The sequence below is a fragment of the Staurois parvus genome, unplaced genomic scaffold (assembly GCF_062004578.1).
Source record: "Staurois parvus isolate SC_StPar_1 unplaced genomic scaffold, SC_StPar_1.0 ptg000615l, whole genome shotgun sequence".
NCBI classification, from domain to species: domain Eukaryota; kingdom Metazoa; phylum Chordata; class Amphibia; order Anura; family Ranidae; genus Staurois; species Staurois parvus.
The window spans coordinates 984,254-999,809 of NW_028318411.1; the positions used below are offsets into that span (position 1 = coordinate 984,254).

At 46.7% G+C, this 15,556-nt stretch overlaps 1 protein-coding gene across 2 annotated transcripts in view; it reads left to right on the top strand.

The window, feature by feature from the left end:
- Positions 1-5,211: 5,211 nt before the first annotated feature.
- Positions 5,212-15,556, top strand: part of LOC149449523 (endogenous murine leukemia virus Env polyprotein from Emv-2 locus-like) — a 37,616-nt gene continuing 27,271 nt past the window's right edge. The window contains exon 1 of one of the 2 annotated variants that reach the window (XM_089693146.1): positions 5,212-5,340. The gene's annotated coding sequence lies outside the window, so the exon portion shown is untranslated. The remainder of the gene's footprint in view (positions 5,341-15,556) is intronic. The other variant, XM_089693147.1, reaches the window with a different exon arrangement.

The following is a 15,556-nucleotide window of genomic DNA, read 5'->3' on the forward strand; positions in this document are numbered from 1 at the left end:
CCGTATCCACAGTGGAATAAACCAAATAATTACCAAAGACCTGAATATTATGGTCCGCCTAGACCTGAATACTATCCAAATAAAATGTACAATTACCACTCTGAAAGGAGCCCGAGATTTTATCCACAAGAAAGATGGTATCCCCCTAATGGAGGGGGAAGAAGCCCGATAGATACGTATAATAGATATGAGGTACTTAGGAATGAATTCCCTCAGAGAGATTTTTTAGACAGAGACAGGAGTCCGGAGGGAGTAAGGTGGAAAAGCCCCCCAAGAGGAGAGGGTGCAGGGCAGGGCGCAAACAGCAAAAGAAAAAGAGAACAATAGGGGAGGGAGTGTTCAATTTAAGTGGATGTGATTTGACTAAAGAAGAGATAATGGCGTTAGACAAAGGTTTGAAGTACGCACCACCTAAAGCAGCTAATAAGTTTGATATATATGTGGATACCCAAAAATTTATTCGTAAGCTTAATATTAAAAAGTATTTTTTAGGACTACCAGGGGCCAAAAGTAATATAGGGAATGGTTCAAGTAGTGATATTTTACACAGTCATTTTAAAAATAAGTCACTTTTTAATCCCCAGCTATCTAGTAATCACCACATAGAAGTTTTTAAGCGTATGGTTAATTATGATCTGGACAAATTGAATGTCCCGAAATTGGTAACTAATATCGGTATACAAACAGGAATTAATAGACTCTCGAAAAGAGATAACATTGTAATAAGACCAGCAGACAAAGGTGGTGGCATTGTCATTTTGTCAAAGGAGTATTATTTACAGGATTTAAATAAGCAATTATCTGACACCACCACATATAAAGTTATCTTAAAAGATCCGACAATTTCCTATAAGAAAAATTTAGTTAAGCTTGTACAGGAAGGAGAGAAAAATAATTTTTTGAATAAAAAGGAGGCAAAATATTTGATACCAGAGGTTTGTAGAATACCCATAATCTATACAATTCCCAAAATACATAAGAATCTAAAAGAACCTCCAGGGAGACCGATTGTGAATGGGATACAATCAGTCTTGGCCAGATTAGGCCAATATGTTGATTTTTACCTACAGCCAGTAGTTCAGAAAACTAAAGCCTATCTAAGGGATACGAAGACGAAGCACTTAATTCAACTATTAAATAAAATGGAGTTTAATTCAGAGATCATTTTAGCAAGTGCTGACGTAACCTCTTTGTACACAATTATAGACCATGATGGAGCAGTGGAGGCAGTCACATGGGGGCTTAGAGAATATACGAATATCGGGTGGCCCCAAAGGAAGTACATATTGAAGTGTTTAGAATTTGGCCTCCAACATAATTATTTTTGGCATGATAAGACTTTCTTCCAACAAGTGAAGGGAGTCGCAATGGGGGCCAAATTCGCTCCCAGTGTGGCCAATTTATACATGGCCCACTGGGAGGAAGAAGCTATTTACAAACAGACTCCTGAGGAACTTATGTTATATTCCAGGTATATTGATGATGTGATCATCATATGGAAAGGTAATAGTGAGGCATTATTGGGTTTTCTGAACAGAATGAATATTAACAATAGAAATATACATTTTTCTTGGACATACGATAGTCATGAAGTTAATTTTCTAGATTTGAATATCAAAAATGAAGGGGGGAAAGTTATTACTAAGACATTTTTTAAAGAGGTAGACAGGAATGGTTTTATACCAATTGATAGCTGTCATTTTCCCCCATGGCTATACAACATACCTAAAGGTCAACTGGTTAGATTGAAGAGAAATTGTTCGAATGAGGAAGAATATATGAAACAAGCAGAAATGATGGAATACAAATTTTTGAATAAAGGGTATACAAAACAAGTACTAGAAAAAAGCATAAATGAGGTCGGAAAAATGGAGAGAGAGTCACTGATAATAGATAAAAAGAAGAGAGATGAATTTGATGGACAGATGGCCATAATTCTTGATTTTAATGTCCATTATAAGAAAATGGAAAAAATATTTAATAAATATTGGCCAATCTTAAAATCAGATCCCCTGCTAAATCCGGTGTTAGGCAATTGTCCTAAATTTATTTATAGAAAGGCACCAACATTAAGGATGAAGTTAATAAAGAGTGTGTTAGATCCACCTAATAAAAAGAAAAAAGGGACGTTCCTTGACCACATTGGTTTTTTCCCATGTAAACAATGTTATGCATGTAGGGAAACGAAAAGGAATAATATTAAACGGAAAACTTTCAAATGTAATATTGATGACACTGAATTTAAGATCAAAGATTTTATTTCATGCCGCACAGAGGGGGTCGTCTATGGTTTAGAATGCGACTGCGGCTTGCAGTATATAGGAAGGACAAAGAGACCAATCTGGAAACGTATTAGGGAACATGTACAGAATATAAAAAATGGTTTCCCGAAACATAGTGTGTCAAAACACTTCCTGAAACAACATAATAAGGATCCATCGGGTTTAAAATTTTGGGGGATCCAGAAATACACGAAACACTGGAGGGGAGGAAGTAAGATTAAATCCTTGAGTCAAGCAGAATCCCGATGGATCTATATTATGCATACGCAAGTACCTTATGGATTAAATGTGGACTTTGATCTAAATTGTTTTATTAGTGACTTTTAAATATACAAGTATTAATTATAATTATTAATTTATTAACTAGCCATGAAGTGAGAATTAGTGGCTATTTAGAGTAATTTTTGGATTATGACTGTGTTTAAATTTTTAGAACATTCCGGTATGTTAAAGAGATAGATTAAGGATTTTTGTATATATAATAAGATAAAAAAGTTTTTTGTGAACTCGGACCATGGGTATATTCACATGAGTATGAAGAATTAGATTTTATATGGGATTATTATCTCGTAATATAATATATATGCCTATATGGTAATTTCTGAAGTAATATAATTGATATGGGATCCCTAAGATTATGTCTTCAGATCAATAATGTGTTCTCTTTTTTTGCTTTGATTTTTAGTGAGAAGATAGAGTAGATATAAGATGGCCAGTTTCAATATATATGATTTTAATATATATATTTTTTAATAAAATAAGTTTTTTATATATATTTTTTTTTAATATTTTAATTAATATTTAGTTTAGTTTAGTTTTGTGATATTTATATAAATACAGTGGAGATCGAAAGTTTGGGCACCCCAGCTAAAAATTTGTATTAATGTGCATAAAGAAGCCAAGGAAAGATGGAAAAATCTCCAAAAGGCATCAAATTACAGATTAGACATTCTTATAATATATCAACAAAAGTTAGATTTTATTTCCATCATTTACACTTTCAAAATAACAGAAAACAAAAAAATGGCGTCTGCAAAAGTTTGGGCACCCTGAAGAATTTATAGCATGCACTGCCCCTTTGCCAAGCTGAGACCTGCCAGTGTCATGGATTGTTCTCAATCATCGTCTGGGAAGACCAGGTGATGTCAATCTCAAAGGTTTTAAATGCCCAGACTCATCTGACCTTGCCCCAGCAATCAGCACCATGGGTTCATCTAAGCAGTTGTCTAGAAAACTGAAACTGAAACTGAAAATAGTTGACGCTCACAAAGCTGCAGAAGGCTATAAGAAGATAGCAAAGCATTTTCAATATCATCTGTTAGGAATGTAATTAAGAAATGGCAGTCATCAGGAACAGTGGAAGTTAAAGCAAGATCTGGAAGACCAAGAAAAATATCAGACAGAACAGCTCGCAGGATTGTGAGAAAAACAATTCAAAACCCACGTTTGACTGCACGATCCCTCCAGAAAGATCTGGCAGACACTGGAGTTGTGGTACACTATTCCACTATAAAGAGATACTTGTACAAATATAGTCTTCATGGAAGAGTCATCAGAAGAAAACCTCTTCAACGTCCTCACCACAAAAATCATCGTTTGAACTTTGCAAATGAACATATAGACAAGCCTGATGCATTTTGGAAACAAGTTCTGTGGACCGATGAGGTTAAAATTGAACTTTTTGGCCGGAATGAGCAAAGGTACGTTTGGAGAAGAAGGGCACAGAATTTAATTTAAAGAACCTCTGTCCAACTGTTAAGCATGGGGTTGGATCAATCATGCTTTGGGGTTGTGTTGCAGCCAGTGGCACAGGGAACATCTCACGAGTAGAAGGAAAAATGGATTCAATAAAATGTCAGCAAATTTTGGATTGTCACTTGATGCCATCTGTGAAAAAGTTGAAGTTAAAGAGAGGATGGCTTCTACAAATGGATAATGATCCTAAACACACCTCGAAATCCACGGTGGATTACATCAAGAGGCATAAACTGAAGGTTTTGCCATGGCCTTCACAATCTCCTGACCTCAACATAATTGAAAAGCTATGGATAGACCTTAAAAGAGCAGTGCATGACAGACAGCCCAGAAATCTCAAAGAACTGGAAGACTTTTGTAAGGAAGAATGGGCAAAGATACCTCAAACAAGAATTGAAAGACTCTTGGCTGGCTACAAAAAGCGTTTACAAGCTGTGATACTTGCCAAAGAGGGCAGTACAAGATATTAACTCTGCAGGGTGCCCAAACTTTTGCAGTTGCCATTTTTTTGTTTTCTGTTATTTTGAAAGTGTAAATGATGGAAATAAAATCTAACTTTTGTTGACATATTATAAGAATGTCTAATCTGTAATTTGATGCCTTTTGGAGATTTTTCCATCTTTCCTTGGCTTCTTTATGCACATTAATACAAATTTTTAGCTGGGGTGCCCAAACTTTCGATCCCCACTGTATGAGTGTAAGGTATGTATACATATATATACTCTTACTTGGGGTTTTTCTATATTAGGTCTTTGTAGTGTATTTATATATGGTAATTTTATCTCATTAAAATTTTTTCCTTTGCCCCTTTCGTTAGTAGTAATGAGATGGGTTTTTAATAAATGAAGTAATTCACTATGTAAGTTTTTAATGTAATCTCAATAAACTATTTAATGTATTTTTATTAAAGCATAGTAGTGTATATTACCATGAAGGCATATATACCGCAGTAAAGATATTATTACTGGATACTAAGGGAGAAGGTATGTTTAGGTTATCCCCTATGAATGGGGTTAGGTCTATGGACTCCGGTAAAATGGCCACCGGGAGCCCGCCTTCAATTGGGAATGGTAATTTTAACCATTCCCTATATAAATACATAATGGCACTGGGGGGCGGTACCCTGATGAAGTCACGACGCACGTGACACAACGCGTCGGAACGCTATTCCCAGCCCAGAGACACATCACTTCCGGTCACGTGGGGGCGGATGTCCGAGTACAGCGGCCATATTGGTTTCCCTATCTACATGTGAATGCACCCAGGAAAGAGGAGGATTGCATTTTTCATTGAGAAAACACATGTGAGTGGAAACAATATATGATATGGAGTGTCTGAAATAAACGGTATTACACTATGGGAAGTTCTGTTTGTGTCCTATATGACATTTGAGAGGAGGTGGAGTGGAGGTCCTGCGATTCCTTACGGAGCTGTTTTGGAAGCAAAAGATTATCTGGAGGAGAGCTATAGCCTTGTGGCCCTTTGTGGGTCGAGGTGGGGAGGTGAGCAGGCATTGCTGCCATTGGAGGATTTCTTCTTCTGTTTTGAGCACTAGAAGTGAAGATCACCGAGTGTCGTTTTCACTGTATTGCATGGACTGGTTTTCATTTATGGACACATTTTTTATATTTAACCATCACTAGATATATTGGATTATATATGAATAATAGTCCAATGTATGGTTTGTCACAATTAATTATTAATCACGTTAACTTGATTAAGAATCACAATTTATGGAATTTTTTTAGGTTGTCACATAATTTATAGAAAAGCATCAACCATTTTTTTTTTTTTTTTGATTATTATAATCACAGATTTTGTATCACCACATCAATTTTGATTTTTTATTCTATATCACTGATTGATCACTGATTGATTGATTTGAAGAATAATTAAGAGCATAGTGTTTTTTTTAGATTTATTTATTTAAATTTTTCCTTGTATTTATTTAGTATATTTTGATCACAGATTTATTTATTTATTCGTATGAGGTATTTCAACTTTGGTGGGTATATATAGATATTCCACAGATGGTTATATAGTTTCATTGGAGTATACGGAACATATATTTATTATTTTTGGAAATATTATGTTCACTGGGAGTGTTTATAGGGATTCAATTTAGCGCTTCACTATTTTTGTGTTTGTTACCATATCTATTTGGACATCGGGTTCATTGCTCCCAGAGCACAAGCGCTGTTGCTGGTTTATAATCTGACCAGCCATTAGCTCTGGTGAGTTCATTTAATCTCCTTTGGTGGTGGATTTTTCACAATTGGTTCACTGAAGATATATATATATTATTTTTTTTTTGGACACTAATATATATTTTTTTTTTTTTTTTTGGACACTAATTTACGTTTGGACACTATAATTATTTATTTAAAACACTAAATGTTTTTTTGGATGATGATATACACCTTTGTATAAGTTTGTTATTAGCGCATACCTTTTAATTAGGATTTTGGTCAGGAAATGCAAGTAAAAAAGCTATTATTTAGGATTAAGTCAGTCAATGGTAGTGCTAGGGAACAAAAGATAACAATAGTTCCTATTCTGGCTTTAGTCTATGACGGTTCATTATTCTGGATAATAGTAGCCTTGGTAGTGGCTCTGGTCAGGAAAGGGTTAGGTAATACTAATGTACTGTAGCACTACCCCCTTAGGAGTTGCTGAGTTTTGGGTCCCCCTACAGCTCTCCACAGCCAGGCAGCATGCATTTTCTTCCACACCTGCACACAGTAAGCAGTCCTAGAGCTTGGTTTTGTGATTTTATTGAGGAAGTTTAGAACTTGGATGGAGTTGAGGGGTGTATAGGATGACCAAGGAAATTGTTAACTGTGAGGACAAACTCCTTAGCCACTATATACAGGTCTGTGGACAAACATTCTCTGCTTTAAAGAGCTCTCCAACTCTCGGATGTACCTCCTCAGACTCCAGATGAATCCTCCTCTTCACCCAGCTGTCTGAGGGTATCCGTAGGCAAGGGGACACAGAAACTGCCAACTTATGAAACAGTCCCAGATGAGGGGCTAGCTGGGTTCTCCATTTAAAGTGTCCCTTGGTCCAGCGGTGTCCTCAACACCGCTAGTTTCTCCGGTCATCTTCTCTCCCTGGTGCCTGCATCTTCAGTGTGGGCAAACGGCTGTGAAAGCATGTGGCTTCGCAGCCAGGTGCCCACTGTGCATGCGCAAGAAGCACTGCGCTTTGTGAATGGCCCTGTAGTCTTCAGGTACCTGTCACATGTCCCAGAAGACTACGGGAAGGGGGGGGGGACAACTTCCACTTCTGATTACCTAGGCGATCGCAGTGTAAGTGGGAGCAGGTACCCGTCAAATTCGGGTACCCGCTCCGCAAAGGTGCCAATTAGAGATGAGCGAAGTATTCAAAAATTCGATTCGACTGATTCGGCGAATTCGTGGAAAAATTTTGATTCGAGTCGAATATATTCGCTGGGAATTTAACTTAAAAAAGGGTGTTTCTAGGCTTCAGAGAGACTTAATATTAGTGCTGAACACTGTACCTTTAATTTAAATGCCCTTGGAGTCTGCTGGGGAAGAGAAATAATACTGTCAGTCAGTATGACATGCAGATGAGTGCCGTCGATCTTAGAATCACCGCACACTTCACTCATTTGGGCAGTCACGGGGCCAAAACCAGAGTGTGAAGCCACAGTGTGGCGGTGGAGGCAGCAGCAATGGGAGGCCATACAGCACCCTATGACAAAAATGGAAACCACCAGCAGTGTGAGGAGACCTGAAAGTGGCACATGGCAGAGTGTGGCGATAGAGACAGCAGCAATGGGAGGCCGTACAGGGACCCATGACACACTCTGGACCTGGCAGCAGCATGAGGAGGCGGTACAGGGGCCCATGGCAGATTACGGGCCTGGCAGCAGCATGAGGAGTCGGTACGGGGGCCCATGGCAGATTACGGGCCTGGCAGCAGCAATGGGAGGCCGTACAGGGACCCATGACACACTCTGGACCTGACAGCAGCATGGGGAGGCGGTACAGGGGCCCATGACAGATTACGGGCCTGGCAGCAGCATGAGGAGTCGGTACGGGGGCCCATGACACACTCTGGACCTGGCAGCAGCATGAGGAGGCGGTACAGGGGCGCATGACAGATTACGAGCCTGGCAGCAGCAACTTGGACAGGAGGACGTTCAGCTTCTGCACCGTCTGGTGCGTGCTCGCAAACTGTTGTCTCTTGGAAACGGATTCCAAGAAAGACTGCTGACGGAATCCGTGAAGAGGAGTAGCAGGAGAAGGAGCATCTGAACGAGCGGAATATGCCAACAAGCGACAACAGGGGCCCATGACAGATTACGGGCCTGGCAGCAGCATGAGGAGTCGGTACGGGGGCCCATGGCAGATTAGGGGCCTGGCAGCAGCTATGGGAGGCCCGTAATCTGCCAGCACCCTATGACAAAAAATGGAACCCACAAGCAGTGTGAGGAGACCTGAAAGTGGCACATGGCAGAGTGTGGCGATGGAGACAGCAGCAATGGGAGGCCGTACAGGGACCCATGAGAGACTCTGGACCTGGCAGCAGCATGAGGAGGCGGTATAGGGGCCCATGGCAGATTAGGGGCCTGGCAGCAGCTATGGGAGGCCCGTAATCTGCCAGCACCCTATGACAAAAAATGGAATACACCAGCAGTGTGAGGAGACCTGAAAGTGGCACATGGCAGAGTGTGGCGATGGAGACAGCAGCAATGGGAGGCCGTACAGGGACCCATGAGAGACTCTGGACTTGGCAGCAGCATGAGGAGGCGGTATAGGGGCCCATGGCAGATTAGGGGCCTGGCAGCAGCTATGGGAGGCTCGTAATCTGCCAGCACCCTATGACAAAAAATGTAACACACCAGCAGTGTGAGGAGACCTGAAAGTGGCACATGTTTGGGGCATGATTCATGGCGGATTTAGTCAGTTGTGTCAGGAACTGGTGGTTTGAAATCCAGACTAATCCACGCCTGATTCATTTTCACAAACGTCAGTCTCTCCACACTTTGGGTGGACAGTCGTGTCCTCCGCGGAGTTGCAATACCTCCTGCCGCACTAAACACGCGCTCCGATGCCACGCTACTGGCCGGGCATGACAGCCTTTCAAGGGCAAATTCAGCTAGTTGGGGCCAAAGGTCAAGTTTCGTTGCCCAGTAGTCAAGGGAATTGTCTACCTCGGTTGGCAGGGTGCTGTCCAAGTAGGCCTAAGCCTGTTGTTTGAGGTCCTGCTCCAGGTCCACCTGATGCTGCTGCTGCTGCTGCGGCTGGTTAGTAGTTTCCTCACTGCGCTGGTGAAGAAAGCTACTCATCATCGACTGCAGACTGAGGCAGCCGCTGCTGGTGAAGCTGCCACTGCTCCTACCACCCCACCCCTCCCCTGCTGCCATGGCAGCGGAACGCGAGCGCACAGGGCCCACAGTGTCTGAGGATGGACGTTGGCGCAGACAGGCAGAGACCAGCTGACTACATAGGTGGTTTTTATAGTACGTTATTTTGGCCTCCCTCTCAGCAGGTGTGAAAAAGGCCACCATTTTTGAACGGTAGCGAGGGTCCAACAAGGTGGACAGCCAAAAGTCATCCCTCTGTCTGATGGTTATTATTCGGCTGTCGCTACGCAAGCAACTGAGCATGCTATGGGCCATTTGTGCCAAGGAATGCGAGGGACTCCCTGCCTCCATCTCCACAGCATACCGCCACGGTACGTCTGGGTCCTCTGTCTCCTCCTCCTCTACCAGATGCTCCTGCTCCTCCACTCCTGTCCGCTGAGTGGAAAAACCACCCATTTCACTCAATAATTCCTGAGCACCAATGTCCTCCTCTACCTCCTCCTCTTCTTCCTGTCCTGCCCCCACAGGGGTCATGTGGCGTTGAGATCTGTGCGCCACGTCTACCGCACCCTGACCAGCCATTGTTAACAGCATTTGTTCCAGGACGTGCAACAGAGGAATGACGTCGTTCATCCCATAGTCCTGCCGACTCACGAATAGCGTGGCCTCCTCAAAGGGCCTGAGCAAGCGCAGGTGTCACGCATGAGCTGCCAATGGCTGACATCTAAGCTACACAGGGAGTACCTTTATCCGCTTTTAACATCAGGAAATCTGTGATGGCCTTTCGCTGTTCGTAAAGGCGGTCTAACATATGTAGGGTTGAATTCCACCTTGTTGCAACGTCACAGCATGAGGAGTCGGTACGGGGGCCCATGGCAGATTACGTGCCTGGCAGCAGCAATGGGAGGCCCGTAATCTGCCAGCACCCTATGTCAAAAAATTCAACACACCAGCAGTGTGAGGAGACCTGAAAGTGGCACATGGCAGAGTGTGGCTATGGAGACAGCAGCAATGGGAGGCCGTACAGGGACCCATGACACACTCTGGACTTGGCAGCAGCATGAGGAGGCGGTATAGGGGCCCATGGCAGATTAGGGGCCTGGCAGCAGCTATGGGAGGCCCGTAATCTGCCAGCACCCTATGTCAAAAAATTCAACACACCAGCAGTGTGAGGAGACCTGAAAGTGGCACATGGCATGAGAGACTGTGAACCTGGCAGCAGCATGAGGAGGCGGTATAGGGGCCCATGGCAGATTAGGGGCCTGGCAGCAGCTATGGGAGGCCCGTAATCTGCCAGCACCCTATGTCAAAAAATTGAACACACCAGCAGTGTGAGGAGACCTGAAAGTGGCACATGGCAGAGTGTGGCGATGGAGACAGCAGCAATGGGAGGCCGTACAGGGACCCATGAGAGACTCTGGACCTGGCAGCAGCATGAGGAGGCGGTATATAGGGGCCCATGGCAGATTAGGGGCCTGGCAGCAGCTATAGGAGGCCCGTAATCTGCCAGCACCCTATGTCAAAAAATTCTACACACCAGCAGTGTGAGGAGACCTCAAAGTGGCACATGGCAGAGTGTGGCGATGGAGACAGCAGCAATGGGAGGCCGTACAGGGACCCATGAGAGACTCTGGACTTGGCAGCAGCATGAGGAGGCGGTATATAGGGGCCCATGGCAGATTAGGGGCCTGGCAGCAGCTATGGGAGGCCCGTAATCTGCCAGCACCCTATGTCAAAAAATTCTACACACCAGCAGTGTGTGAGGAGACCTGAAAGTGGCACATGGCAGAGTGTGGCGATGGAGACAGCAGCAATGGGAGGCCGTACAGGGACCCATGAGAGACTCTGGACCTGGCAGCAGCATGAGGAGGCGGTATATAGGGGCCTATGGCAGATTAGGGGCCTGGCAGCAGCTATAGGAGGCCCGTAATCTGCCAGCACCCTATGTCAAAAAATTCAACACACCAGCAGTGTGAGGAGACCTGAAAGTGGCACATGGCAGAGTGTGGCGATGGAGACAGCAGCAATGGGAGGCCGTACAGGGACCCATGACAGACTCTGGACCTGGCAGCAGCATGAGGAGGCGGTATATAGGGGCCTATGGCAGATTAGGGGCCTGGCAGCAGCTATAGGAGGCCCGTAATCTGCCAGCACCCTATGTCAAAAAATTCTACACACCAGCAGTGTGAGGAGACCTGAAAGTGGCACATGGCAGAGTGTGGCGATGGAGACAGCAGCAATGGGAGGCCGTACAGGGACCCATGAGAGACTCTGGACCTGGCAGCAGCATGAGGAGGCGGTATATAGGGGCCTATGGCAGATTAGGGGCCTGGCAGCAGCTATAGGAGGCCCGTAATCTGCCAGCACCCTATGTCAAAAAATTCTACACACCAGCAGTGTGAGGAGACCTGAAAGTGGCACATGGCAGAGTGTGGCGATGGAGACAGCAGCAATGGGAGGCCGTACAGGGACCCATGACAGACTCTGGACCTGGCAGCAGCATGAGGAGGCGGTATATAGGGGCCTATGGCAGATTAGGGGCCTGGCAGCAGCTATGGGAGGCCCGTAATCTGCCAGCACCCTATGTCAAAAAATTCTACACACCAGCAGTGTGTGAGGAGACCTGAAAGTGGCACATGGCAGAGTGTGGCGATGGAGACAGCAGCAATGGGAGGCCGTACAGGGACCCATGAGAGACTCTGGACCTGGCAGCAGCATGAGGAGGCGGTATATAGGGGCCTATGGCAGATTAGGGGCCTGGCAGCAGCTATAGGAGGCCCATAATCTGCCAGCACCCTATGTCAAAAAATTCAACACACCAGCAGTGTGAGGAGACCTGAAAGTGGCACATGGCATGAGACACTGTGGACCTGGCAGCAGCATGAGGAGGCGGTATATAGGGGCCCATGGCAGATTAGGGGCCTGGCAGCAGCTATGGGAGGCCCGTAATCTGCCAGCACCCTATGTCAAAAAATTCTACACACCAGCAGTGTGTGAGGAGACCTGAAAGTGGCACATGGCAGAGTGTGGCGATGGAGACAGCAGCAATGGGAGGCCGTACAGGGACCCATGAGAGACTCTGGACTTGGCAGCAGCATGAGGAGGCGGTATAGGGGCCCATGGCAGATTAGGGGCCTAGCAGCAGCAATGGGAGGCCCGTAATCTGCCAGCACCCTATGTCAAAAAATTCTACACACCAGCAGTGTGTGAGGAGACCTGAAAGTGGCACATGGCAGAGTGTGGCGATGGAGACAGCAGCAATGGGAGGCCGTACAAGGACCCATGAGAGACTCTGGACTTGGCAGCAGCATGAGGAGGCGGTATAGGGGCCCATGGCAGATTAGGGGCCTGGCAGCAGCAATGGGAGGCCCGTAATCTGCCAGCACCCTATGTCAAAAAATTCTACACACCAGCAGTGTGTGAGGAGACCTGAAAGTGGCACATGGCAGAGTGTGGCGATGGAGACAGCAGCAATGGGAGGCCGTACAGGGACCCATGAGAGACTCTGGACCTGGCAGCAGCATGAGGAGGCGGTATATAGGGGCCTATGGCAGATTAGGGGCCTGGCAGCAGCTATAGGAGGCCCGTAATCTGCCAGCACCCTATGTCAAAAAATTCAACACACCAGCAGTGTGAGGAGACCTGAAAGTGGCACATGGCAGAGTGTGGCGATGGAGACAGCAGCAATGGGAGGCCGTACAGGGACCCATGAGAGACTCTGGACCTGGCAGCAGCATGAGGAGGCGGTATATAGGGGCCCATGGCAGATTAGGGGCCTGGCAGCAGCTATGGGAGGCCCGTAATCTGCCAGCACCCTATGTCAAAAAATTCTACACACCAGCAGTGTGTGAGGAGACCTGAAAGTGGCACATGGCAGAGTGTGGCGATGGAGACAGCAGCAATGGGAGGCCGTACAGGGACCCATGAGAGACTCTGGACCTGGCAGCAGCATGAGGAGGCGGTATATAGGGGCCTATGGCAGATTAGGGGCCTGGCAGCAGCAATGGGAGGCCCGTAATCTGCCAGCAGCCTATGTCAAAAAATTCTACACACTAGCAGTGTGTGAGGAGACCTGAAAGTGGCACATGGCAGAGTGTGGCGATGGAGACAGCAGCAATGGGAGGCCGTACAGGGACCCATGAGAGACTCTGGACCTGGCAGCAGCATGAGGAGGCGGTATATAGGGGCCTATGGCAGATTAGGGGCCTGGCAGCAGCTATAGGAGGCCCGTAATCTGCCAGCACCCTATGTCAAAAAATTCTACACACCAGCAGTGTGAGGAGACCTCAAAGTGGCACATGGCAGAGTGTGGCGATGGAGACAGCAGCAATGGAAGGCCGTACAGGGACCCACGAGAGACTCTGGACCTGGCAGCAGCATGAGGAGGCGGTATATAGGGGCCTATGGCAGATTAGGGGCCTGGCAGCAGCTATAGGAGGCCCATAATCTGCCAGCACCCTATGTCAAAAAATTCAACACACCAGCAGTGTGAGGAGACCTGAAAGTGGCACATGGCATGAGACACTGTGGACCTGGCAGCAGCATGAGGAGGCGGTATATAGGGGCCCATGGCATTTTAGGGGCCTGGCAGCAGCTATGGGAGGCCCGTAATCTGCCAGCACCCTATGTCAAAAAATTCTACACACCAGCAGTGTGTGAGGAGACCTGAAAGTGGCACATGGCAGAGTGTGGCGATGGAGACAGCAGCAATGGGAGGCCGTACAGGGACCCATGAGAGACTCTGGACTTGGCAGCAGCATGAGGAGGCGGTATAGGGGCCCATGGCAGATTAGGGGCCTGGCAGCAGCAATGGGAGGCCCGTAATCTGCCAGCACCCTATGTCAAAAAATTCTACACACCAGCAGTGTGTGAGGAGACCTGAAAGTGGCACATGGCAGAGTTTGGCGATGGAGACAGCAGCAATGGGAGGCCGTACAGGGACCCATGAGAGACTATGGACTTGGCAGCAGCATGAGGAGGCGGTATAGGGGCCCATGGCAGATTAGGGGCCTGGCAGCAGCAATGGGAGGCCCGTAATCTGCCAGCACCCTATGTCAAAAAATTCTACACACCAGCAGTGTGTGAGGAGACCTGAAAGTGGCACATGACAGAGTGTGGCGATGGAGACAGCAGCAATGGGAGGCCGTACAGGGACCCATGAGAGACTCTGGACTTGGCAGCAGCATGAGGAGGTGGTATAGGGGCCCATGGCAGATTAGGGGCCTGGCAGCAGGAATGGGAGGCCCGTAATCTGCCAGCACCCTATGTCAAAAAATTCTACACACCAGCAGTGTGTGAGGAGACCTGAAAGTGGCACATGGCAGAGTGTGGCGATGGAGACAGCAGCAATGGGAGGCCGTACAGGGACCCATGAGAGACTCTGGACTTGGCAGCAGCATGAGGAGGCGGTATATAGGGGCCCATGGCAGATTAGGGGCCTGGCAGCAGCTATGGGAGGACCGTAATCTTCCAGCACCCTATGTCAAAAAATTCTACACACCAGCAGTGTGTGAGGAGACCTGAAAGTGGCACATGGCAGAGTGTGGCGATGGAGACAGCAGCAATGGGAGGCCGTACAGGGACCCATGAGAGACTCTGAACTTGGCAGCAGCATGAGGAGGCGGTATAGGGGCCCATGGCAGATTAGGGGCCTGGCAGCAGCAATGGGAGGCCCGTAATCTGCCAGCACCCTATGTCAAAAAATTCTACACACCAGCAGTGTGTGAGGAGACCTGAAAGTGGCACATGGCAGAGTGTGGCGATGGAGACAGCAGCAATGGGAGGCCGTACAGGGACCCATGAGAGACTCTGGACTTGGCAGCAGCATGAGGAGGCGGTATATAGGGGCCCATGGCAGATTAGGGGCCTGGCAGCAGCTATAGGAGGCCCATAATCTGCCAGCACCCTATGTCAAAAAATTCTACACACCAGCAGTGTGTGAGGAGACCTGAAAGTGGCACATGGCAGAGTGTGGCGATGGAGACAGCAGCAATGGGAGGCCGTACAGGGACCCATGAGAGACTCTGGACCTGGCAGCAGCATGAGGAGGCGGTATATAGGGGCCTATGGCAGATTAGGGGCCTGGCAGCTGCAATGGGAGGCCCGTAATCTGCCAGCACCCTATGTCAAAAAATTCTACACACCAGCAGTGTGTGAGGAGACCTGAAAGTGGCACATGGCAGAG